General features: G+C 39.2%; 1 pseudogene; it reads right to left on the bottom strand.

The window, feature by feature from the left end:
- Positions 1-2,400: 2,400 nt before the first annotated feature.
- Positions 2,401-27,631, bottom strand: part of LOC107776473 (putative xyloglucan endotransglucosylase/hydrolase protein 33) — a 68,295-nt pseudogene continuing 43,064 nt past the window's right edge.

Here is a 27,631-nt window from a genome sequence, read left to right as displayed (position 1 = left end):
TGTCTTGGATAATTTCATGGATCTGTGTAGTTGAATAAATTGTTGTTACCCGTACATATTTCCATGTATTGGGGAAATTGAACTATAAATCATGTTTAAACCACGTGTTGACATTGTTCGGACCCATAGAGGTCGTGTACATGTTGAATTATATGTTAAATTACTATTTTGTACTCACTAACGGTTTTACTTGCATATTACATCTCAGTATCTCTTATTCATTATTGATGCATCATATAATTGTTGTTAGGTTGCTTATCATGATTTCTGAGAGCCCGAGAGACTTGAGAGGTTGATGACTTAGTGAGGCTGAGGGCCTAAATGTAAGGATATTTATGGGATCAAGTTTCACGCCGCAACATGTTTCATTGATTTGTGCAATAATTGGCTTGTTATAGCCCTTGGGCTGAAGGAGCCCCTCCGAAATCTGTACACACCCCCAGTGAGCGCAGGTACCTACTGAGTGCGAGTGCCGAGTGGTTGTGAGGAATGAGTGACTGTAGGAAAGAGTGACTGTGAAGTTGGAGTGAATGGGAGGGTTGAGTGATTGTTGATGATGCATTAATTTCATTGTTGCTGCATTTCAGCTGTCATATATGATTGTTTTGGAAAAATTTCTAAAAGATATTTTCTTCTGTTTCAGTCAAAGTTAATATGAAATTATTGTGAAATTTTAAATGTTGAACTTGAGAGCATGCCTACCCTTTTATGTTGAAAATTTGTGTATTTGGACTTAGCTATGAAGTTCGTCACTACCTTCAGTTCTTATTTATTATTGTTACTTACTAAGTTGGTTGTACTCATACTACACCCCGTACTTCGTGTGTAGATTCAGGTGATCCAGGACATAGTGGGTGTTGATTATTTCACACAGTTAATTTTTCGGAGATTTAGAGGTAGCTGTCATATTTCACAGACCCTGTTTCTCCTTTCCTATCTTCTTATTTACTGTATTTGGTCTTAGACTATTATAGACCGTATTTTCAAAACTTGTAATGTATAAATGCTCATGTACTCAGTGACACGGGTTTTGGGAATATATTTGACCTAGTATTCGTGGGATTTTCTATTAAACTTAATTATGATATTTTCCGTATTTAAAAGATATCGTGGGTTATTGATTATGTCGGCTTGCCTAGTATTGAGATAGGCTCTATCACGACGGGTGAGATTTCGGGTCGTGACAAGTTGTTAGTTCAGTTGTTAGGCCTTTGATTTCCATAGCAAAGGTCCATGGTTCTATTTTCTTGGAGAGTCAAACCTCTGACCTCCCCGATAAAATAAGAAGTATAAACCATAAACCATTGGGACAGATGATGATTTGCAATGGAAAAAGCAACAACCATTTTATTTGACATCGTTTAAATACTCAATTCAGAAAAATTCCATCCTTGAATTTGCAATTTTTATTTGTGCCGGTTTGCTGCTACTGTACTTGGCTTTTCATTTTCGTCATCTCCCCAAACTCCTTAGGGTCATATGCCATTAATTAATTATGATATTGCTTACTTAAAGTTCTGCGTACTCCCCTGGTGCTAATAATAAATATATGAATAAATCAGATTATCAAAAGTATATGAAAATATAATATTAAACCTTTTTTTCTACCTTGTCTCTTCCACATGCATAACCGTACCTATACCAGAGCTTAATGATCTTTGCCTCTTCACTGTCAAATTAGAAAATTAGTGAAAGTACTTTCTCGATAAAATTACAGAATAATGCACTTCATAAGTTGGCCTTGCAGTATTTTAGCCCACTTATAAGTTTGCAAATGGGTAGCCAAATATCAATAAGCTTAGATATGATTTTTTTTTCGTTTAGTGAAACATCCATGAGTTTTCATTCTCCTTTTCCCCAAGTTTCTACAAACCTACCACAGCTACAAAAATGCAAAAACATACAAGAGAAATCTAAAATCCCATCTCCATTAATGCTAATCTTGTTAAATTTTGAATATGATTTTGTAAGAAATTTGGAGTGGATATTGTTTGAACTTATGAAAAATAGTCTAAGTAGGCTGTATACAAAGTTTGAAGTTGTTTGATGGAAATTTGGACTAGTTAATGTTAGAAGAAGGAAGTATTATTACTCAGTTACATCAATAATACCGACTGTTTTGAGTGTGTACCAAACATCGACAACCCTGCTCACCCTTGTCGAATTCCAAAAGAGTATAATCAAAATATTCAAAAATGTAATCTCTTTTCATTTAAACACCAGAATTTTCAACATGTCAGGAACACATGTCAACATTATATTTACATCATAGAAAGAATTTTGTCTAATAGGTACTCCTCCAAAATTCCCTTTCCTTAATACTTTCAGCATCTTTTCTTATTGACCATCTCCTTTTTATAATTAGAGAAAAAGAATCAAGATTTAATAATTACAAATAAATTAATTAGAAGTGCACTCTGGTGGTAGAACTTTGTATCTATTAGTATCTTCACAACATGAGTAGAACATATGCTTTCTCCTTTCCCAATCCAGTCCTGTCATCTGTTGCTGTGATAACTTCATAAATTCTTCTCCATCAACAGGATCCAAACTTGAAGTACTTTGTAACAACCCGACCGGTCATTTTGAGAGTAATAGCTCTGATCCCCTGTTTACTATTTTCCCTGCATCTTTTTTCTACTTATGTGATGTACCGGGAGGTTGTCGTTGTGGTTTTGGAGTGATTTGGGATACTTAGTCCCTAAATGGAAGCTTAAGTCTTAGGATTTTTTACCGTTGTCGGAATTGTGTGAAGACAACTCCGGAATGGAGTTACGTCAGTTCTGTTAGCTCTTTTGGGTAATTTTGGACTTAGGAGCGTGTCCGGACTATGAATTCGAGGTCTGTAGCTGATTTAGGCTTGAAATGGCGAAAGTCGAATTTTTCGAGATTTTGACCGGTTGTGGACTTTTTAATATCGGGGTTGGATTCCAATTCCAGAAGTTGGAGTACGTCCATAATGTTGAATATGACTTGTGTACAAAATTTGAGGTCAATCGGACGTTATTTGATAGGTTTCTGCATCGGTTGTAGAAATTTAAAGTTTCAAGTTCATTAAGTTTGAACAGGAGGGTGATTCGTGTTTTTAGCATTGTTTGACGTGATTTGAGGGATCGACTAAGTTCGTATAGTGTTTTAGGACTTGTTGTATATTGGGTTGAGGTCCCGGGGGCCTCGGGTGTATTGCGAATGCTTAACGGATTGAATTTGGACTTAGGCAAATGGCTGAAGCTTCTAGTTTCTGATATTTTTGCACCTGCGGTGGGGAGACTGCAGGTGCGGGCATGCACGTGTGGAGGGAAGGGCGCAGGTGCGCTTTTGGTCAAGGAGGTCTGTGAATGCAGGTGTGAGAAGGGAGTCGCATCTGCGCATCCGCAGATTCAGAATGATGGTTGTAGGAGCGGTATGGGCGGCCCGGGCAAGGGTCGCAAATGCGGAGGTCAAACCGCAGAAGCGGACTCGCAGGTTCAGCCTAAAGCTCGTATGCGGTCCCAACCATTTAAGTCATTTTTGCACCTGCGATGAATTTTCCGTAGGTGCGGTACCGCAGGAGTGGTTGAAGGCTCGCATAAGCTAGTTTACTGGGCAGAAAATATGAATTTGAGGGTTGATTTTCCATTTCTATTTTGGGAGTTTGAGAGCTTGGTGTGCGGCGATTTTTCGAGATTTCTTCAAGAAGATTGTTGGGGTAAGTGGTTCTAACTCGGATTGGACTTTATTTCATGAATCTATTGCTATTTGAGTTGGAAATTTGGGAGAAAATGGTAGAAACTTCATAGGCTATAATTTTGAGTTTTGGAAGGCGATTTGAGGTCGGATTCGAGTAATTCTTGTATGGTTAGACTCGTGAGTGAATGGGTGTTCGTATTTTGTGACTTTTAACCGATTCCGAGACGTGGGCCTGGGGGACTTGTTGGGGCGATTTTCTAATTTTTCGCTTTAGCTTTGATTTCATTAACTAGATTAGTTTCTTTTAGTTATATTTATGATATTTAATTGATTTTGCCTAGATTTGGGCCATTCCGAGTCGGATATTTGTGGGAAGAGCATTGTTACAGATTGATTTGAGCTTGGTTCGAGGTAAGTGGCTTGCCTAACCTTGTGTGGGAGAAATTCCCTTAGGATTTGGTGTTGTTATGATATGTGAGCGCCCTGTACGTGAGGTGACGAGTGCGTACACGGACTATTTGTGGAAAAAATAACCTGATTTTTATTGAGTAATAGCCTGTTTGCATCTTATCTGAGTATACTAGCATGTGTAGTTATCCTGTTAGCCTAGAATAGCATGTCTACGTGTCCTAATTGCCTATTTGAACTCTTTGCAGCATGTTTAGTAAGTCCTGTTTCTTTCTTAACTTGTACTTAGCCTAAATTGTAGGTTTTCTAGCTGTAACTGTTATATTCATTTGTTTGAGTCGCGTATTTATTTTTGGACTACGAGGCGTTTACTCGGAAGATCCCCCTGTACTGCATATTTACTTTGAGACTACGAGGCGGTTCCTCGGGAGTTCTCACTACACATTTACTTTTGAGACTACGAGGCGGTTTCTCGGGAGTTCTCCCTGCACATTTACTTTTGAGACTACGAGGCGGTTCCTCGGGAGTTCTCCCTGCATATTTACTTTTAAGACTACAAGACGGTATCTCGGGAGCGCCCCAGTTGTAATATCATTGTGCGGTTTTGTTATTGCCTTGTGATTACTTGTTGTTATCTTCTCCGTTTTTACTTCATGTTTATTATAGCATCTGTCTTATTATTATATACCAGTAGGGCCCGTGCCTGACCTCGTCACTACTCTACCGAGGTTAGGTTTGACACTTACTGGGAACCGTTATGGTGTACTCATGCTACTCTTCTGCACATATTTTGTGTGCAGATCCAGGTACTTCTTATCAGCCCCGCTACTAGCTGAGAGTGTTTGCTACTGTACGGAGACTTCAAGATATATCTGCCGCATCCCAAACCTCAGAGTCCCCCTTCATTCCCTCCTATGTCATTTACCTTCCTTATTGTTTTTATTAGACTCTCGTGTATAGAGATACTAGTTTTTCTCCTGTAGCTTCTGACATATGATGTTCCGAGTTATGAGAATACTGTATATTATTAGAGTGCTGGTTGTTGTAAATGCCAAGCGGAATTGTTATAAGTTATTTAGTTATCTGTTATAGTTAGTTGTTAAATTTTGTTTTCCATTTTTGTTATTTCCGCATCTTTATTAGGCTTACCTAATTGTAGAGACTAGGTGTCGTCACGACATCTTACGGAGGGAGAATTGGTTCGTGAAATACTTCTTCTATCACATGTAGAAATTGCTGAAGTATTTTGTAACCTTACACATCCTTCTAATTCTACTTCTTTCATTGATGTTACAAATGGTGCATATTGGTAGTTTACAAGGTATTTTCCTCCATGAGTTGCCCGTTCTGATCCGTCTCATATTGTTGCTATAATTGACATTGGCTTTGATGGGTAAACAGAAGAGATAGTAGTGTTATGAACTACCTCTCTTATTGGTACATTATCCACAAGAAATATGCATTATATTTACAACAAACTGTGAAACTTTCTACCACAAAAAAGATATTAATAAATATAGAGACTAAGATATATTTTTCCAATAGTTAGGGTCAGAGGGGTAGTCAAGATTGAAATTTGTGAGTTATGAACTTGTTATCAAACCTATAACTCGATCCCATCAGAGGTTCCATTTTGATTAAAAAGATTCAATATTTGTAGCTAAATACATGGGTTGGATTAACCGCATGAAAAACCTATTGAATAATAAGGTTTTTTTTCCAGATGGTAATTAGGGTAATAGGTGGAAAATCCTCTTGTTGTACCTCAAGGGGAGTTGAATTTGGACCTAACATAGAATTTAAAAATAAATTCTTGTTTAGTGGGTGGCCGATTAAGGCTTAAGTAAAGAATAGTACTCACTTTGTTTATTTTATATGCCACCTTTTCTTTTTAGTTTGTTCCAACAAAAGAATAATATGCTTTATATTTTGCTATACTTTAAACTTTTCATTTTCCTTAATAATATTCTTTTATAGACATTTCTGACATGTTTAAGACTATAAATTCTAAGGACAATTTTGATATGCGTCAACAGTGGCGGAGCTAGAATTTTCATTAAGGGTGTCAAAATTTATAAAAGCAAACATACAAAAAATTCAAAGGGAGTCAACACATAGTATATATGCATATAACTTTTTTTTACCTACCTATACAATATATTTTTGTCGTGAAGGGATATCAGTTGACACCCCTTGCTATAAGGTGGCTCCTCTACTGCGTACCAAGATTTTTTTTTGTTTTAAAACTCCATTTCTAATTAAACAATATCATATAAAATGAAACAAAGGTAATAGTTAGATTATATCAACTAAGCTTACACTATGTGATGATTATTTTAGAGGATGCTGTAGTCATGAAAATCTAGTGTTGGATCAAACCAGAGGTAAAACTTGTCTTCTCTCCCTGTGTGAACACTTTCATTTCCATAAATATTAGTTTGTAGAACCCAATCCCTTATCTTATCATGCCCAAGCAACTCAAAGTCAATTTCATCATGGTTGTGTGGGAACACATCTAAATTAGACAACTAAAAATTGGAATAAATAAATAAATAAATCTTGCCTTAGCCTTGATGATCAACGAAAGAGAAGATTCTTGATTTCTATATCGTACTCTACATAGCTTAAGTTGGAAAAGTCAACCGAATGTTGACTTATGTGTAAACAATCTCAGATTTAAATTTTGATGGTTCTGTTAGCTTCGTTAGGTGATTTTAAACTTAGGAGCGTGTCCGGAATGTGATTTGGAGGTCCATAGTGGAATTAGGCTTGAATTGGCAGAAGTTAGAAACTTGGCGATTTCGGTCGGTAGTGGAAAATTTGATATCAGGGTCGGAATGGATTTCCGGAAATTGGAGTAGGTTCTTGGTGTCATTTGTAGTGTGTGTGTAAAATTTGAGGTCATTCGGACGTGGTTTGGTAGGTTTCGGTGTCGTTTATGGAATTCAGAAGTTTAGAAGTCCTTTGGCTTGAATCCGACGGTAATTTGGTGTTTTGATGTTTTTTTGAGTGTTTCGAAGGTTCGACCACGTTTTTATGTTGTTATATGACTTGTTGCTATGTTTGGTTGATGTTCCGAGAGGCTCGGGGTGATTCCGGGTGGTTATCGGATTGTTTGAAGTTGGAAAAATGCAGTTGAAGCTGCTGCTACTGGTATTTCCGCACCTGCGGAGGGGGAGCCACAGGTGCGAGGGCGTAGAAGCGCTTGGAGAAGTCGCAGGTGCGAGCAAGACTAAGGTGGGCTAGAAGTGCAAGTGCGAGAAAGCTATCGCATCTGCGAGCCCGCAGGTGCGAGACTTGGGGTGCAGATACGGAAGGGAGGAAAATGACTGGCTTCGCAGATGCTGAGAATTATGTGCAGGTGCGCAAGAGCAAGTGCGAAAGTTTGGCCGCAGATGTGGAACCTGGGATCTTGAGTGAGTTCCGCACCTGCGATGGAAATAACGCAGGTGCGGCATCGCAGAAGCGGAAAAAGGGGCCGCAAGTGCGATATTGCTGGGCAGAAAAGCTCCAGCTCGAGGTTTTGTCTTTCATTTTCGATTTTGGACTTGAGAAACTCGGGAGAGAGGCGATTTTTCAAAGGTTTTCATGGAGCAACATTGGGGTAAGTGATTCTAACCCATAATGGTATAACTTTCGTGAATCTATGGCTTTGTTCATCATTTAATTAGTAGGATTTTTGAAGTGAAATAAGGGCTTGGGGCTTGGGATTTTGGAGAGTTTAATTTAAGGATTTGAGAGACCAAATGATGTCGGATTTTGATAAATTTCATATGTATGGACTCGTGAGTGAATGAGCTTTTGGGTTTTATGACTTTTATCGGATTTCAAGACGTGGGCCCGGGGGCCGGGTTTGAGTGAATTTCGGGATCTGGCCTACAAATTTGTATTTTCCTTGTGGGATTCATTCCTTTAGCTAATATTGATCGTATTTTACAGCTCGTTGCTAGATTCGGGTCATTTGGAGGCCAGTTCGAGAGGAAAGGGCATTTCGGAGTAGGAGTTCTACGCGGTTGAGGTAAGTAATAGTTTTAAATCTGGTCCTGAGGGTATGAAACCCCGGATTTTTGTGTCATGTGATTACTTTGGAGGTGACGCACATGCTAGGTGACGGGCATGTGGGCATGTACCGAGGGGATTGTGACTTGGTTCGTCCCGTGGAAACTGTAAAGTTGAATAACTTGTTGATAGCTATGTGCTCTCTATGTGATGTAGAAATTTGACTAGAAACCATGTTTAGGCTATATGTTGGTATTGTTGGACCCACAAAGGTCATGTACACGTTGAAATATCTTCTTAATTGTTGTTTGCACTCAGTCACAAATTACTTATTATTTTATATCAGTCTCTATTGTTCATTATTGATGCATCATATTATTGTTGTTTAGGCTGATATTTCTGAGAGCCCGAGAGACTGGAGAGATTTATGACTGAGCAAGGCCGAGGGCCTGAATGTGAGATTGTTCTATGGCACGTGAGTTATCCGTGCGGATCCTTATATTTATACTATGGCACGTGAGTTGTCCGTGCAGATACAGATAAGATATTATAGCACGTGAGTTATCCGTGCAACACGTGAGTTATCCGTGCTTATAGTGCTTGGGCTGTAGGAGCCTCTCATGAGTCTGAACACCCCCAGTGAGCGCGGGTACTCATTGAGTGTGAGTGCTGAGGGCTGAGAGCCGAGTGATTGAGCTATTGGGACGAGTGGAGTTACTGTTGCCTGAGAGGCTGTAGTTGCTTTCATTTGTCGTTGCACTTAGTTGCTATCTGTCATTATTGTGAAATTCTCTGAAAGAATTTATATCCGGATTAGATGAACTTGAACTGTATAAATTGATTTGACTTAAACTGCTGGATTTGAAAGCATGTCTATTCTCTGTTGGAATTATTGAAAATGGACTATAATTATGTAGCTCGTCATTATCTTCGGTTCCTTAGTTATTATTGTTACTTGCTGAGTTGGTTGTACTCATGCTACACCCTACACTTCATGTGCAGATCCAGATGTGTTGGATCATAGAGGTCGTTGAGTTCGGGCGCGATCGAGTACCGGAGACTACGAGGTAGGTGCCGGCGTTCGCAGGACCTTGTCTCTCCTTCTATATTTCTTTCTGTCTTGTATTGATACTTAGGCACTGGTTGTATTAGTTTGTTTGTCTAGATGCTCATGACTGCTAGTTTCCACATTTGATTCTATATTGAGTTCAACTTTGGTTTTTATGAAACATTTTTGATATGAAAAAGTTTTAAACTACCTTTTCCAATGAGTTACTTGAATATTTTGGGAACATCGGCTTGCCTAGTACCATCGATAGGTGCCATCAAAACATGTTAGGTTTTGGGTCGTGACACTTCGCTTGTGTTTATCTCTTCAAACAATTCCTTTTTCCACATCTCTTTTTTCTTGAAATTGCCCAGCTGGGAGAAAGCTATTGGAGAATAAAAACTTTGGACGGAGAAAGAAAATATCGAGAATGAGAGAATAGAGCAACTTTGGGCAGAGAAACAAAAATATATAGAGAGCGAATAGAACATGATCTACATACCTTAGGAAGTAGATACAACTTGAAATTTCAGCCATAACAACATATATATATATATATATATATATATATATATATATATATATATATATATATATATATATATATATATATATATATACACACACACACACACACACACACACACACTTCAATAGGAAAGGGAAGTTTGATTCAATTTTGTAGTTTGAGAGAAAACGATTCTTTCCTATCTCGTTTAGGAATTGGCAATCATGTGTTTAACCAAAATTTATTTCAATTTTATGTTTAATAGTTCGAAAATTTTGAGACCCTTTTCTTTTAGGGTAAATTTCATAAATGATTTATAACGACCCGACTTGTCGTTTTAAGAATTTACATTCCGTTCGGTAGCTTAAGGTCTCGAGCAGCTTTGCAATGTGTATTATGACTTGCGAGGGAGGTCAAGTTTGGTTTTCGGATGATTCAGGATTTAATTGAAAGAACAATTCATGTTTTTGAAGCTTAAGTTAAAATAATTGACCGGATAGTAAATTATGTGTAGACGACCCCGAAATATAGTTTTGATGATTCCAATAGCTCCGTATGGTGATTTTGGACTTTGGAGCGTGTCCGAAAAATTGTTTGGAAGTCCATAGTGAAATTTTGCTTGAAATGGCGAAAGTTGATTTTTTGGAAAGTTTGACCGGGGAGTTGACTTTTTGATATCAGAGTCGGAATCCAGTTCCTAAATTTTTCATAGATCTGTTATGTCATTTATGATTTATGTGCAAAATTTGAGGTCAATTGGAATTGATTTGATAGATTTTGACATCGAATGTAGAAGTTGGAAATTCTTAAGTTTCTTAAGCTTGAATTAGGGTATGATTCATGGTTTAGCATTGTTTTATGTGATTTGAGGTTTCAACTAACTTCGTATGATGTTTTAGGACTTGTTGGTATAATGGATTGAGGTCCCGGGGGCCTCAGGTGAGTTTCAGAATGGTTTCGGATCATTTTTAACTACTAGTTGTTTTGACAGCAATGTGCGAAATATCTGATGCGCAGAACTGACTTTGGAAGATTATATCTCGAAATCTATAAGGAATCTAGAAATTATCAAAACATGAAAGTGGTAGCTCTTTGATTCTAGTTTCCTGAATTATAAACAATTTATTATTCGGACATTTGTACAAAAGGTTATGATCGATTGATTGAAGCTAGTACTGCAGGTTTTGGCTACAATAGTGTGCATCGCCAGAAATATCTGCTGCACAGGGCTAAATTTGGGAGTTTATATCTCGCAATATATAAGGATTTGGGCGATGAGCAAAACATGAAGGTTGTATCCCTTTGTATCTAGTTTGCATAAATTTAAACCATTTGGCAGTTGGAGTTAAGTACAAGAAGTTATGATTGATACTCTACAGGCTGTCGGGGAAGCATTTTGGAAGAGTTTGATATTTTCAACATAAGCATGTAATGATCCAAAGGTCCATTTTTAGTTCTAGACATCGAAATTTGATTTTGAAACTTCCGAGATTTTGATAATGAATTATAGGAGTGATCTGAAAAGTTTAATCTAATTTTATCAAGTCGCGATTGGGTTTTTAGCGCGAAATATGAGTTATTTATTTAATGAGCGAAATTGGAACCGCATTAAGCAAATGAGCTCCGAATTGAGTTTCGATTGAATGACTAAGTTCGTATAATTATTTGTGACTCATAGGAACAAGAATCATCGAATACCGAGTCCATATGATGGAGTTAGAGCCTTTTTAGTGAAAATAATAAGTGCTGGTGCAAGCACGTTCTGGTGTGGACTTTTAGTGACGGAAAATGGACTTTTAGTGACGGATGGGCAGAAGCTTAAGGACTAAAAATGGTCATTTTCTTCATTTTGTTTTGAATTTTTGGAGCATGGTTCTTGAGGATTTCTTCACGAATTCGACTTGGGTAAGTGTCCTATATCCAAAAGTGATTATATTTCATAAATCCATGGTTATATTCATCATTATTTTTAGATTTAAATGGAAGAAATCAAGATTTTTGTAAAACTTTTCAAGAACGAAAATTTTAGATTTGGAGGTCGAGTTGTTATCGGAATTTAATAAAATTGGTTTGGGTGGAGTCGTAATTGAATGGGTTGTCGAATTTTGTTAGTTTCGTCGGATTCCGAGAAGTGGGCCCTAAGGGCGATGTTTTTGTTAAATTTCGGATTTTGTTGGAAAATTAGTATTTTCATATGGAATTAATTCCTATAATTAGTATTGACCGAATTGAATTAATTTGGATAGATTTGAGCTATCCGGAGGTCAATTAAAGCAAGAAGACAATTTTGGAATATCGGCCTAACTTCATAAAGGTAAGTATCTTGCCTAGCCTTGAGTGGGGGAATTACCCCTTGGGCATCGAGCCTTATACGCCATTTGTGAAATGTGAAAAGTCGTGTTCGCGAGGCTTATATGTGCAAAATTTATTGGGTTAAAGTCTTAGGAGTTTTTGTATAGTAAATTGGATAATTGTTGGCATTTATTAAATCTTCTATTTGCCATGCCTCAATCCTTGTTCATCGAACTTATTTTTATATGATAATTAGGTGTGATTGTCGCTTGAATTTTTATGTGAATTCAGTGAGTTTGTTGATTTGATATATCCTGGAAATAATTATATTATGGATTTTTTATTTGTAAATAATTAATTAAATAAATTTAAATTGAGGCATTAATATAATTATCAAGAATTTTGATTAATGAAGGCATTGCCCTATAATCACCCCAAAACCAAACAACTTCACAAGTGCATGACCATAAGTGTCACAAGTGCATGAGCATAAATTAGAAAGTAAAAAAAAATATAGCATCTGCCCGGAATACAAATTGGACTGGAAAAAATATAAAAGGAGACTCTGCTGGCTGTGGATCGTAGTATAGAGTGCAGCTCACCTAAGTCCCCGCGATAAATGCACATATGCACCCACAAGGCCACTAGACATATATGTACCTGCACAAAATGTGCAGCAAGTGTAGTGTGAGTATGTAAATCAACACGTACCCAGTAATTATCCCGCCCAACCTTGAAGAAGTAGTGACGAGGGGTCGACTCCGACACTTACTATGGGCTATAAATAAAATACCAATGATATAATAAGCATGCATTACGTAGAACGGCTGAAAGCTCAACATCATGAAATAAGTAAACAATTCTTTTGTTAATAAGAAATTTCCAAATTTATTTTTCATCGTTTATCATTTTGTATCTCAGGCCAATGAAGCAATACATATTTTCATAAATTCCAAAGCAAACAATTCAATCATGCGCAAATTATGTCGAGGTCGTACGGCCCGATCCAACATAAATATTTAAACTGTGCACTGCCGAGGGTCGAATGACACGAATCATAGATGCATCTATCTGCTACCGAGGCGTTCGGCCCGCTCCACAAAAGAGGAAAAAAAACATATTAAACAACCAATTCAATATTTATTAAGGGGCAAATATTTCAAGAATTTCAAATTCCCATTTAACGGTCAAGTAAATAAAGTTTAACCTTTTTACAATTCCTTTATAAAGTTTCTAAATATTTTAAACAATTAAATTAACAAGTAGGGTGCAATATCGCAAGTACAACATGATATAGGTCCTAGACTACCCGGACATAAGCATAATAGTAGCTACGCAGGACTCTTGTCACCCCATACGTACGTAGCCCCCACAAATAAAAGCACATAATGATTTGATTCACCTATGAGGTTAATTCCCTCTTACAAGGTTAGAAAGGAGACTTACCTCTCTCCGAAGTTACATAGTCGGCTCCCAAACCTTTCAAACGACTATATTTGATTCTCAACGCTCCAACACTAGTCAATAAATGAGAAAATCCATAAATATATATACTCTAATACTCATTATAATCCTATTTACAACAATTTCCATCTTCGTTCGAAAAGTGGATAAAATGACCCTCGGGCCCACGTGCCCGGATTCAAAAAACTTTCGGAGATAAACTTTACCCGTGACACTACGAACTCAAATATATAATTTATTCTCAATTCCATACCCAAATTGTGGTCAAAATCCAAAAATACAAATTTCTAGGTTTTCCTACAAATTCCCAAATTTCTAGAAAATTTCATGTCTAAATCCATATATAAATCTTATATTTAACTCACAATACACGGAAATCACTTACATTGACATAGATGATGAAAATCCCACCTTGAAGCTCTCCAAAATCGCCCCAACCAAGCGAAAAAGGAGAGAAGAAGAGTCAAATCTCGCTATTAAAATGATTCTGCCCAGCGATATTTTCGCACCTGCGGAACAGTAGCCGCACCTGCGGCGTCGCTTCTGCGACCATGCCTCAGCTTTTGCGGAACTCACCCAATCACAAGGCCTCGCACCTGCGGAAACATTCCTCACTTTTGTGACATCGCAGGTGCGAGCTCCCTTCCACTCCTGCGCCTTCTTATGCTTCTGCACCCCACGCTTCGCTTCTGTGCTTGCGCAGATGCGGCCAAAACTCCGCACTTGCGGTCCATCCCCTGGCCGACCTGCTCCGCTTCTGGGACCCCTTGGCCGCTTTTGCGGCCCCGCACCTGCGGCCAAAATCTCGCAGGTGCGGTTACACCAGATGGCTGCAGCTTCAGCATTTCTCCAAGCCCAAACTCGATCTGTTTACCATCCGGAATCCACCCGAGGCCGTCGAGACCTCAACCAATTATACCAACAAGTCCTAAAACATCATACAAATTTAGTTGAGCCTTTAAATCACATCAAACAATGCTAAAAACAGGAATCATCCCCAATTCAAACTTAGTGAACTTTGAAACTTCAACTTCTACAATCGATGTCGAAACCTATCAAATCACGTCCGATTGACCTTAAATTTTGTGCACAAGTCATGTTTGACATTACAGACCTACTCCAACTCCCGGAATTGGAATCCGACCTCAATATCAAAAAGTCCACTCCCGGTCAAACAACTCAAAAACCTTTAAATTTCCAACTTTCGCCAAATGACATCGAAATGACCTACGGACCTCCAAATCCACATCCGGACGGGCTTCCAATACCAGAATCACAATACAAAGCTATTACCAGACTCAAATTTCAAACGGATATTGACAACATTGAAATGCACTTCAACCCAAATTTATGAATTCCAAACGCAAACCGTCCACAATAAGCGCCAAAATTCACCCGGGTCATCCAAAAACCGATCCGGACATACGCCCAAGTCCAAAATCATCATACCAACCTGTTGGAACCTTTAAACCCCTATTCCAAGATCGTTTACTCAAAATCAACCCTTAGTCAATTCTTCCAACTTAAAGCTTCTGAATTTAGAATTTTCTCTCCAAAATCAACTCTAAACTCCCCGAAATTCAATTCTGACCACACGCACAAGTCATAATACCTGAAGTGAAGTTGCTCATGGCCTCAAACCGCCAAACGACATGCTAGAGCTCAAACGACCGGTCGGGTCATTGCATTCTCTCCCACTTAAACATACGTTCGTCCTCGAACGTGTTAAGAACTTCTGTGGAGTTGTCTGAAATCACTGTTTAATAACTCATGCATCTACCTGTGCTACCACAACTCAGTTGAGCACATTAGCTCGAGTAAATCTGAAGATCCTCCCCTTTATTTAGGCAAATAAGCCTTAGAGCCAAATTCTAACATCCGAAATTCTCTACTAAGCATGTTTCCAACATACGAACATTGTTTCAATCACTACACAATGTACCAATACATGATTGTATACTCTCACTGAATTCACACCATGAACCGTATTTTTCACATGACCATAATAATATCCTCTGACAACAGTAGCCAAAATCCCATGAATCTGATGCTCACACCAGATCTTATGACACATATAAGTACCGTTTCAACTCTCGCAATACTGCCACAACAGAAAGGATGTGTAGAAACTCATAACAACCTACCGAATCACAATTCATGGAGTCTCTCCCCCGACAAGAACCATTACCTAATTCTGGACTGAGTAATAATTTTTACTCTTTAATATGCCTTATATAAATCTGATCGCACTGATCCCAGGTCCAATAATCTCGTCTCACCCCAGTACAAGCTGCTTAGGCAATAAGCCACCTCAGACACTGGCAAAAGTCTCATATGATGCCACAATGTGCCAACAAGATACAAACTCGAATGTGATACATAATGAAACGAACTCTAGAAAGATCTACTCAAACCACGTAACTAATTTAAACAACCGAAAAGATGTTATGAACCTTCCTCAGGAAATGAGAAGCAAAACACAATAATAGATATAGGAAAACTACAAAATGATCCACATATGATACCGTTGCGGCGTGCAAATGATCCACACATGATACCGTTGTGGCGTGCAACCCGATCCAACCATGATACCCATGGCAGCGTGCCACCCAATCCATACAACATATCTGTGGCGGCGTGCCACCCGATCCAACCATATATTCGTGGCGGCGTGCCACCCGATCCACACATAATAATAAACACACATCGTGCCGTAACACTTATACTCACGAAATGCCCGAATATCAACCATAAGCACGCCAAGTGCATAATATAAATCCTTGGGAGACGGACAGCATCATACGCTATAAAACTCAAGCACAACTAAGGTGCGATATATGATCTGCATCTCGAGAGCCATCATGCTCACATAACACCACAAACTATATGAGATCTCAATACGAGTGTGAATAATCAAACCATCTCAAAACCCACATAGCACAATAGAGATTACGCAGAATGGATGATGACAAAAATAACATCCAAGGCCCGAAGACTCCTCCGTAAACAACGCTACACTGAAATGGACACAGCCGGCCTGATATATAGCACACATTCACATTTAGATCCATCCACGGACTTCAAGCCAATTTTGATCGTACTGCACTGGGCTAATAACCATTCAAGGATCCACAATAACCCTTTTTTCCATGACACACAAGAACAACCTTCAAATTCGGAACAAACTTTCACAGTCCACAACTAAATAAAACGAGCGCCCTTCAGGAATAAATTCTCACATTAGCGATAGTGCCACAATCTCCATACTTCGTTTTAAATCTTTAATCAATCGTTTTAAACTATATGAGATCTCAATACGAGTGCGAATAATCAAACCATCTCAAAACCCACATAGCACAATAGAGATTACGCAGAATGGATGATGACAGAAATAACATCCAAGGCCCGAAGACTCCTCCGTAAACAACGCTACGCTGAAATGGACACATCCGGCCTGATATAGAGCACACATTCACATTTAGATCCATCCACGAACTTCAAGCCGATTTTGATCGTAGCGCACTGGGCTAATAACCATTCAAGGATCCACAATAACCCTTTTCCCCATGACACACAAGAACAACCTTCAAATTCGGAACAAACTTTCACAGTCCACAACTAAATAAAACGAGCGCCCTTCAGGAATAAATTCTCACATTAGCGATAGTGCCACAATCTCCATACTTCGTTTTAAATCTTTAATCAATCGTTTTAAACTATATGAGATCTCAATACGAGTGCGAATAATCAAACCATCTCAAAACCCACATAGCACAATAGAGATTACGCAGAATGGATGATGACAGAAATAACATCCAAGATCAGTACTTAAAGCCTCTTACACATAACACCGATCTCAGGTGACGCTAAAGATAATACCAGCTTACTCTAACCATCTGAATCCTTTCCTGCTCATCCGAGCTCTTGATATTCTTGTCGACACCTAACGGTAACCTTGATCCTCAACTTCCAATTCCCATGCCGCTCACTGCACCTAACATACCAATATGTGAGAGTACAAGAATTCCATCATGACTCCTGATCCACTAATAATCTAGACACTCTATCTCATAGCAACCTTTTACTTAACTCATTTCAGGAGAACCATTGCAACACGCGACTGAATTCTCATAACCGCAGAAAATACAACCCTCAAGTAGTGGTCTAAACCACCATAAGTCTTCTGGGATCCATCTAACATAACAAGCCATAATACTTGAATGCCTCCAAATAAAATCAATTATAGCGGCCGTCAAGCCTCGCACGTACCGCCACAAATCACATGTATAACTTAACACGCTGAGGGAACTGATCATTGCCACCATCATGCTAATTCAATCATTGCTAACCGATCCGACTTCTTCTAATTTACTTTGGACTTGCCTTAAGAATAATAATAGCTCTATTCAAAACATCATGAACCCAAATCCGCACTCATCCAGAGTGACCTTATTTCACGAGACCATGTTGTTTCCAAACCCCATGAACCATCTCATACCTTCCTTATGCGCATATTCGCATCTTCAACTGGTACACCCACTCTGAAAGTCCCTCTATGAATCCGAAGTTATTTTTCTCCCATTCCTCCAATGCTACACCGCAGACTGAAGATAATGTAGAACACTCTCGGCCCCTTTCATAATCCACTGCAAAAGCTCGATACTTAACCATACTACAGACTCAAAATCCTGAGGCACCGCACTTTAACTTTTGAATCCACTAGGACCGTTGTCGAGAGTCACCCACTCTGGCTTGGTCCCGAATATAACAAACTCCAAGGCTCTGCTAACACGTGTATACCCTCTCAAAGAAGTAACCGACTGAATTCCTTTTCCTTGTACATAACATCCCCACGAAGCATAAACCTTGAGTTTTCCCAAATCGTGGACACGAATCGATAAGGCCAAATATAGCACACATTCCTCAAATCCTTTGCTCGAATTACCTCTGATGTTTTCTTTCCTTCGTCATGATAACCCACTAATACACCGATAACCAGAAATCGCACAAGTTGACAACTACGCAATCTATTCACAGACGGTGGGGCTCTCCCACTTAGCTTGAAGCTACCATTGCATAACTCTGGAACCCACCAAGGTTCCTTATACCTTATTGACCTGATCTTGCACAATCAACTCGCCAAATTCCTCGAAATCCTTATGTCAAACATTTCATAAACGTTCTGAATCACTAACCACATTCACATATTCAACCTCTTACTGGATAGCTAGTAAAATTCTTCGTAGAAGCTTCATCAATACCACGCAATCGCTAACCTGCTCACAGGAGATATCCCACCTGTGGAAATTCCATGCCGACCTCTTTCAACAACGCTGCACTGAGTACAATTACTACGAAAACAATATACCCTCCTGAGCCCATGCTCATTCACCAGCTGTACAAGTCCATTTACTCCCCATTGACATCAACTAAAGGTGCGACGATGCATTCCAACCCAAGTCATGTTGCCTCCCTCTTTATATTAAGCAACTCCATCCTGTGGTATCCAACCTTCCTCAGTAGTAGCCAATATTCCGAATTAGTCTGTAGTCCTAGTCAATGTCCACAATGAATTCCAAATCATTCTAAACTTCCCCAAGTCATGTAGCTATCCTACCACAGAACCCATATGCTACTCTGCCACTCTCCTTTAAGCAACTACTCGACTTCTGTTTCTCACGCTTGGCCTTCTGGAATTTTAATCACCGCAAGACACCTCCCACATGTCCTTCCTCATCCTTCGCTGCCCAATTGTTGCCTTAAATCAAAATCTATCTCTGTAGCACTTGAACCAATCAATCACTACCAACTTTAAACCTTTTCGAAGATCATCTTTCTCGAGCCATCAACACTAGAAACACTGATTCGATCCCGAAATCGCTACACCCCGTTATTTCTGACAACCGCTTCTCCGGTACCATTTCACAATACCTTGCCCCGAAGGCGAATTGAAGAAGACCATAACACCGGCAAACTTAACGCATTCAACAAGGACGACGACATCACATCACAGATAAAAATTCCACCATGCTCGAAAATACCAAGTTTTATTACCCCATCGACCCAAACCTGAGCATTCATAGCCCGATTGCCTTTTCTCCACCGGAAATAAAATACTGAATCTCTGAATCATGCACTGAGTAAAACCTCCTTTCAAGTCATTCACTTCCTCGACGCATAGACAAGCATCCTACCATTACACAAATACTGTGTGATAGCAATGCACGCATCGTCATAACAATCAATGCCAAATTTCAAAATCTTAGGCATTATTGATACTGAGCTGAAATGATAGAACGACCTTTCGCAAGGCGGCGACAATAGCCCAATCAAATACGCAGGGAGAAACATCCTGTACCATATCTGTAGTACCATTAAATTGCCTCGATTCCAAATTAATAATAACGCTTCACGTCGCATAAGATTGAAAAGGAAGGAAATGAAGGCATAAGCCTCAAAGGAATCAAATCGCACGATGAGGATTCAAGAAGGGAAGTGCTCCTAACAATCCTATAACCTCTCGAATATAAGTATAGACGTCTCCGTACCGATCCGCAAGACTCTACTAGACTCGCTCATGATTCGTGAGACCTAAGTGAACCTAGCGCTCGGATACCATGTTGTCACGACCCAAAAACCCATTAAAGGTCGTGATGGTGCCTAACACCGCTGTCAGGCAAGCCAATAATAATTTATTAACTTAATTACTCATTTTAGTATTTGAAAACACAATTTCCTTCAATTTAATAATAAAAGATGAACTTTACATAGTAAATAAAAATATTTTCACAATTTCAATATCAAACAACCCATAATCACCCCAAAACCCGGTGCCACAAGTGCATGACCATAAATTAGGAAGTAAAATAAAATATAGCATCTGTCCGGAATACAAATTGGACTGAAAAAATATAAATACTCTGAAGGAGAGTCTGCTGGCTGTGGATCGTAGTATAGAGTGTAGCTCACCTAAGTCCTCGCGATAACCGCACCTCTGCGCCCACAAGGCCACTAGACATATATGTACCTGCACAAAATGTGCAGCAAGTGTAGTGCGGGTATGCAAATTAACGTGTACCCAGTAAGTATCTCGCCCAACCTCGAAGAAGTAGTGACGAGGGGTCGACTCTGACATTTACTACCGGCTATAAATAAAATACCAATGATATAATAAGCATGGATTGCGTAGAATGACTGAAAGCTCAATATCATGAAATAAGTAAACTATTCTTTTGTTAATAATAAACTTCCAAATTTATTTTTCACAGTTTATCATTTTGTATCTCAGCCCAATGAAGCAATATCAATTTTCATAAATTCCAAAGCAAACAATTCAATCATGCGCAACTCATATCGAGGTCGTATGACCCGATCCAACATAAATATTTAAACTGTGCACTGCCGAGGGTCGAACGACACAAACCATAGATGCATCTATCTACTACCGAGGTGTTCGGTCCACTCCACAAAAGAGACAAAACACATTAAATAACCAATTCAAGATTTATTAAGGGGCAAATATTCCAAGAATTTTAAATTCCCATTTAACGGTCAAGTAAATGAAGTTTAACCTCTTTATAATTCCTTAATCGAGTTTCTAAGTGTCTTAAACAATTAAATTAACAAGTAGGGCGCAAACATTGCAAGTACAACATGATATGGGTCCTAGACTACCCGTACATAAGCATAATAGTATCTACGCATGGAATCTCGTCACCTCCATGCGTACGTAGTTTCCACAAATAGAAGCACATAATGATTTGATTCACCTATGAGGTTAATTCCCTCTTACAAGGTTAGAAAGGAGACTTACCTCTCACCGAAGTTCCATAGCCGGCTCCCAAGCCATTCAAGTGACTCAATTCGATTCCCAACGCTCCAACACTAGTCAATAAATGAGCAAATCCATAAATATATATACTCTAATACTCATAATAATCCTATTTACAACAATTTCCATCTTCGTTCGAAAAGTGGATAAAATCACCCTCGAGTCCACATGCCCGGATTCTGAAAATTTTCGAAGATACACTTTACCCATGACACTACAAACTCAAATATATAATTTATTCTCAATTCCATACCCAAATTCGTGGTCAAAATCCAAAAATATAAATTTCTAGGGTTTCCTACAAATTACCAAATTTCTATAAATTTACATGTCTAAATGCATATATAAATCTTGTATTTAACTCACAATACGCGGGAATCACTTACGTTGACATAGATGATGAAAATCCCTCATTGAAGCTCTCCAAAATTGCCCCAACCAAGTGAAAAATGAGAGAAGAAGAGCCAAATTCTGCTCTTAAAACGATTCTGCCCAGTGATATTTTCGCACTTGCGGAACAGTAGCCGCACCTGTGGCGTCGCTTCTGCGACCACCCCTCCACTTCTGTGGAACTCACCCAAACACAAGGCCTAACACCTGTGGAAACATTCCCCGCTTTTGCATCTTCGCAGGTACGAGCTTCCTTCCGCTCCTGCGCCTTCTTACGCTTCTGCGCCCCACGCTTCGCTTCTGCGCTTGCGCAGGTACGGCCAAAACTCCGCACCAGCGGTCCTTCACCTAGATGACCTACTCTGCTTCTAGGGCCCCGCACCTGTGGCCAAAACTTTGCAGGTGCGGTTACACCAGATGACAACAGCTTCAGCATTTCTTCAAGCCTAAACTCGATCCGTTTACTGTCCGGAATCCACCTGAGGCCCTCGGGACCTCAACCAATTATACCAACAAGTCCTAAAACGTCATACGAATTTAGTTGAGTATTTCAATCACATCAAACAACACTAAAAACATAAATCATCCTCCAATTCAAACTTAGTGAATATTAAAACTTCAACTTCTACAATCGATGCCGAAACCTATCAAATCACGTCCGATTGACCTCAAATTTTGCGCACAAGTAATATTTGACATTACAAACCTACTCCAATTTCCAGAATCGGAATCCGACCCCAATATCAAAAAGTCCACTCCCGATCAAACTTCTCAAAAACTTTCAATTTTCCAACTTTCGCCAAATGACCCCGAAATGACCTACGAACCTCCAAATCCACAACCCGGCACGCTCCTAAAACCAGAATCACCATACAGAGCTATTCCCATACTCAGAATTTCAAACGGACATCGATAACATTGAAATGCACTTCAACCCAAATTTATGAAATTCTTCCAAATGCCAACCTTCCGCAATAAGCGCCAAAATACTCCCGGTTCATCCAAAACTCGATCCAGACATACGCCCAAGTCCAAAATTATCATACCAACCTGTTGGAACCCTCAAATCCCGATTCCAAGGTCATGTACTCAAAATTAACCCTTAGTCAATTCCTCCAATTTAAAGCTTCTGAATTTAGAATTTTCTCTCCAAATCAACTGTGAACTCCCCGAAATACAATTTCGACCACACGCACAAGTAATAATACCTGAAGTGAAGCTGCGCATGGCCTCAAACTTCCAAACAATGTGCTAGAGCTCAAAATGATCGGTCGGGTTGTTACAGACAATTTATAATATGAATTATTATTTTGTATTATCGTGGTAATATCCGTCTAAATTGTTGTGTGATTTAGGTTATTGTTATGCGGCGGATAAGGGTGGCATTCCACTGTTGATATTATATGGATATAAGGGTGGCATTTCACTGTGGTTATGCGTGTTGGGATATTGTCTGGGCGGAGCATAAGGGTTGCTATTAAATGGAGCGATACGGGAGGCTAATATAAGAGAGATAAGGGTGGCTATTATAGGAGTGATAAGGGTGGCTATAGGAGAGATAAGGGTGGCTATTGTCATGGATGATATGTGATGATGTGGGGATATTGTGTTTGTAATTTTTATGTCATGTTGTGATTTCCTTGTGACTTCTTTTATATATTGTGCAATTTATTTTCTAAATTCAGTAAATTTGATAATAGTCAGATATATGTTGAAATTATGAGCCTGTGAATATTGCCGGGCGGATTATGATATGGGCACGAGGTGCCGGGGAAATATGATGAATTTATTAATGGCGCGTGAATTGTCCGTGCAGTTATGATATGAAATATGGGCACAAGGTGCCGTGGTTATATTATGAAAATTATATTGGCACGTGAAATATTTGTATAGTTGTGATATGAAATGTGGACACGAGGTGTCGTAAGTAAATGATGATGATATTGGCATGTGAGTTGTGACTTTTATTTGATAGAATTATCTTCGAAAGATATTTATTTGAAAGAATTATATTCGAAAGATATTTATTTGGAAGAATTATGTTGGAAAGATATTTATTTGAAGAAAGTATATTCGAAATATAGTTATTGGAAAGAATTATATTCTAATTTTTTTTTGAAAAACTGATAGGTGAAAGATTTATATTTGAAGGACTTGATTAATTGGTTGTACTTGTATTCATTATTTGTTGAGCAATATTTATTTTGTTCTTGTTTCCCTGCTGTTTATATCACAGGTTGATTATTGTTGGTATCATTGCTATTAGCTTCCAATTATTTTTATATGCTATACTGCAAAGGTTTAGACTAGTGAGTGTCTTGACTGTACCTCGTCACTACTCCACCGAGGTTAGTCTTGATACTTACTGGGTATCGACTGTGGTGTGCACATACTACACTTCTGCACATTTTTGTGCAGATTTAGGTACTGGAGATATTGGACTCGAACAAAGTTAGTGTGTTGGTTGCAAGGATTCAAGGTAGAGCTGCTTGGTCATCGCAGTCCCTTGTAGTCTTTCCATTTTATCATGCTATCAATTATTATTCGAAAAGTATTGTATATTCGATTTCCTTGAGGTCATTTTATGTATTCAGTTAGAGTTTGTGACTCAGTATTACCAGTCTTGGGAGTTTGTTTGAATATTTCCATTGCACTTGGTTTCGATTATCTATGTTAGAAAAAATGGCTTGAATCGTTGTTATGATCGGCTTACTTAGTCTTAGAGACTAAGTGCCATCACGACGCCTATGGTGGGATTTTGGGTCGTGACAAGTTGGTATCAGAGCTCTAGGTTCATAGGTTCTACGAGTCACGAACAAGTCTAGTAGAGTCTTGTGGATCAGTACAGAGACGTTTGTACTTATCTTCGAGAGGCTACAGAACTGTTAGGAAATTTCCACTTCTTTCATTTAGGTCGTGCGAAATTTGTTGAATTTGGAATTTGAGCCTTTGTATCTCTATTCTCTCACAGATGGTGAGGAGACATGTTACCGGATCAACTGAGCAGATACTCGTACATGCTGCTAGGGCCGCGAGAGGCCGGGGCCGAGGTAGAGGTCGCGGAAGGGCATGCCCCGCAACTAGAGCACCTGTCAGAGCAGCATTTGAGGAGCCGCCAATAGCTGTAGTAAGAGGACAGGTACCAGAAGCACCTGTTGTTATCCCTAGACTTCTGTAGACTTTAGCGCAGTTCCTGAGTATGTTTGGTACATTAACTCAGTTGGGATTGATCTCTGTTGCACGAAATATCTCGCAGAATGAGGGATTAGCTCAGACTTCTAGCACGACTCTAGAGCACCAGGTTCACATTGGTCAGGTTTCGGGTGTAGTACCGGTATAACCTGTTATTCCGGTTCATCCCTAGGTCAGGCCAGAGCCATCAGAAGAAGAACAAAAGAGACTTGAGAGGTTTTAAGAGGTATAGTCCAACTAATTTCAGTGGCACAACTACAGTGGATGCCCAGGGATTTCTAGGAAGGTGCCACCGTATTCTCCGCACCATGGGTATTGTGGAAGTGAGTGGAGTTGCCTTTACTAGATTTCGGCTGTCAGGCCCAGCGTACCAGCGGTGGCAAATCTATGAAGAAGGTAGACCAGTCGATGCAACTCCACTAACTTGGGCTCAATTTTCGGAAATGTTTTTGAAAGAGTTTGTTCCCCAAACTCTCCGGGACGCATGGCGCACAGAGTTTGAACAGTTGTGTTAGGACACCATGACAATGTCAGAATATGCTATCAGGTTTAGTGAGTTAGCCCGACACACAGCTATCTTGGTACCTACAGTCAGAGAGTGGGTCCACAGAGTCATTGAGGGGCTCAATTATGATCTTAAAATATGTATGGCTCGAGAGTTGCAAACCGATACTCCATTTCACTAAGTAGTGGAGATCGCGAGGAGGTTTGAGGGTGTTCTAGATGAAGAAAGGGAGTTTAAGGAGGCCAAAAGGTCTCGAAGCTCTGGAGGGTTCAGTGAATTTTACTCTTCAGCTATGACCCATTATGGCGGAGGCTCGAGCAGTCGGCTAGCTCAGTCCGCACATCAGATTACTTGGGATGCCCCCTCAGGTTCTTATAGTGCACCACAAACACGAGATTCTTACCATGGTTATTCCAGTTATCCGGCACAGATTCAGTACGAAAATCCGTGACCTCAGAGGGGGTAGTTATGAGTGTAGTGATACTAGGCACATCATGGGAGATTATCCCAGACTTGGGAGAGGTGGATTTCATTAGAACACTCATGCTATGGGCCCCAATGCAATTACGACCCCACGTGCACAACCAGTTAGGGTGGAGGACAGGCGGGTAGAAGGCGCCCTAGAGGGAGAGGCCCATCCCATTGATATATTTTTCTATGGTGTGGCTGAGGCCACTACACCAGATGGTGTCGTTACAGGTAGATCCCGATTTGTTATAAAAGGATATTTTTTCTTAATTTGATTCGGTTCCGAATATTGAGGCAAGGCCTTCTATTATGCTCCTCTTATGGGTGGTCTTCGTAATTTTGTGACCCACTTATATATTTATCCATGTTGGTAGATTCGATGATGTTAGCCCGTGTCTATCATTTTTATTTTCTACACTATTTAGGACTATAAGTCCAAAAGTGACTTTCTATTACTCTCTACATTGGGTTTTAATGTGATTTCGGAATAATTGAGTTCAAGTTTATGAATTACATGCCCTATTGGTATGGGGGTTCATTATGTATTGTGAAAATTGTTTACAAAATTGATTAAAAAGAAGAAAGAAAGGAAATGGAAAAAAAACTCAGTTGGCACAATGTGCAAACTACTTGTGATTCAGAGTTGAGGACGAGATCCTCACATTTTTATATGATGTAAAATATTTAAACTGGGCTACAAGCCACGGTGGAAGTTATATAAGGACGAGGTCCTTGTGGTGAAACATTTATGAGTTTAAATTCTCCCTTTGTGAAATTAAATTTGAACTATAGTATTAATGGGGAGTCATGCCTGTTAGGCTTATTTGATAATTCTTTTATATGTTTCTATGCATATTAAGCCATATTCGTGCTGTAAATATTGCGTTTTAGCCTATAAGGTGAGTGCCCAGGTTGTGTTAAATGCGACTCGTTGATTTGGATAAATAATTATGAGGTCTTCATGCCTCGCGTGTTGCTGTCAGTGTTGCGAAAATTTGAAAAGAGATTTTAGTTAATATGAGATTAATTAAGGATGCTGGAATTAATTATAAACGGCTATTATGACCAGAGATGTGGTTATGGGCATACGTTGATGTGTGCGTAGGCACGGGTTACTTTAGCTGGTTGAAACTAACACTGTGTGTTGATGTGATAATAAGGCCTTTTGTAATTAATTGGAGTGTAAGAAGTTGGCTTCAAAGCTTATAAATGAGGATAAAAAAAATAATCTCAACCGAGATGGTATTGTCGGACCCATGCTAAATTGTGGTGACGTAGAATCACCCGCGAGTATGTGAGTAATAATACACTCAAAAATTTAATGTCCTCAGAATAATTCTTGGCACATTCGAGGACGAACGTATGTTTTAAGAGGGGGAGGATGTAACGACCCGACATGTCATTTTAAGAATTTATGTTTCGTTAGGTGGATTAAGGTTTCGAGTAGCTATGAAATGTGTATTATGACTTGCGAGGGTGGTCAAGTTTGGTTTTCGGATAATTCGGGATTTAATTGAAAGAACAATTCTTATTTTGAAAGCTTAAGTTGAAATAATTGACCGGATGGTGAATTATGTGTAAACGACTCCGAAATGGAGTTTTGATGATTCCAATAGCTCTGTATTGTGATTTTGGACTTAGGATCATGTCCGAAAAATTTATTGGAAGTCCGTACTGAAAATTTGCTTGAAATGGCGAAAGTTGAATAGATTGGCGAGACAAGAGAGAAAACTTAGAAAGTAGTAAGGTGTCTATGGGGCTTGCCTTACAGGTAGTGACTATACCACTTACATATCGAACAGATCTTACTTCAATGGAGTCATTTCGATATGACCTAGAAATTACAGAATACCGAAA

The sequence above is a fragment of the Nicotiana tabacum genome, chromosome 24, assembly GCF_000715075.1.
Source record: "Nicotiana tabacum cultivar K326 chromosome 24, ASM71507v2, whole genome shotgun sequence".
Lineage (NCBI taxonomy): Eukaryota > Viridiplantae > Streptophyta > Magnoliopsida > Solanales > Solanaceae > Nicotiana > Nicotiana tabacum.
Note: the sequence above shows the minus strand (reverse complement) of the source record. Positions and strands in the feature narration are given on the sequence as shown.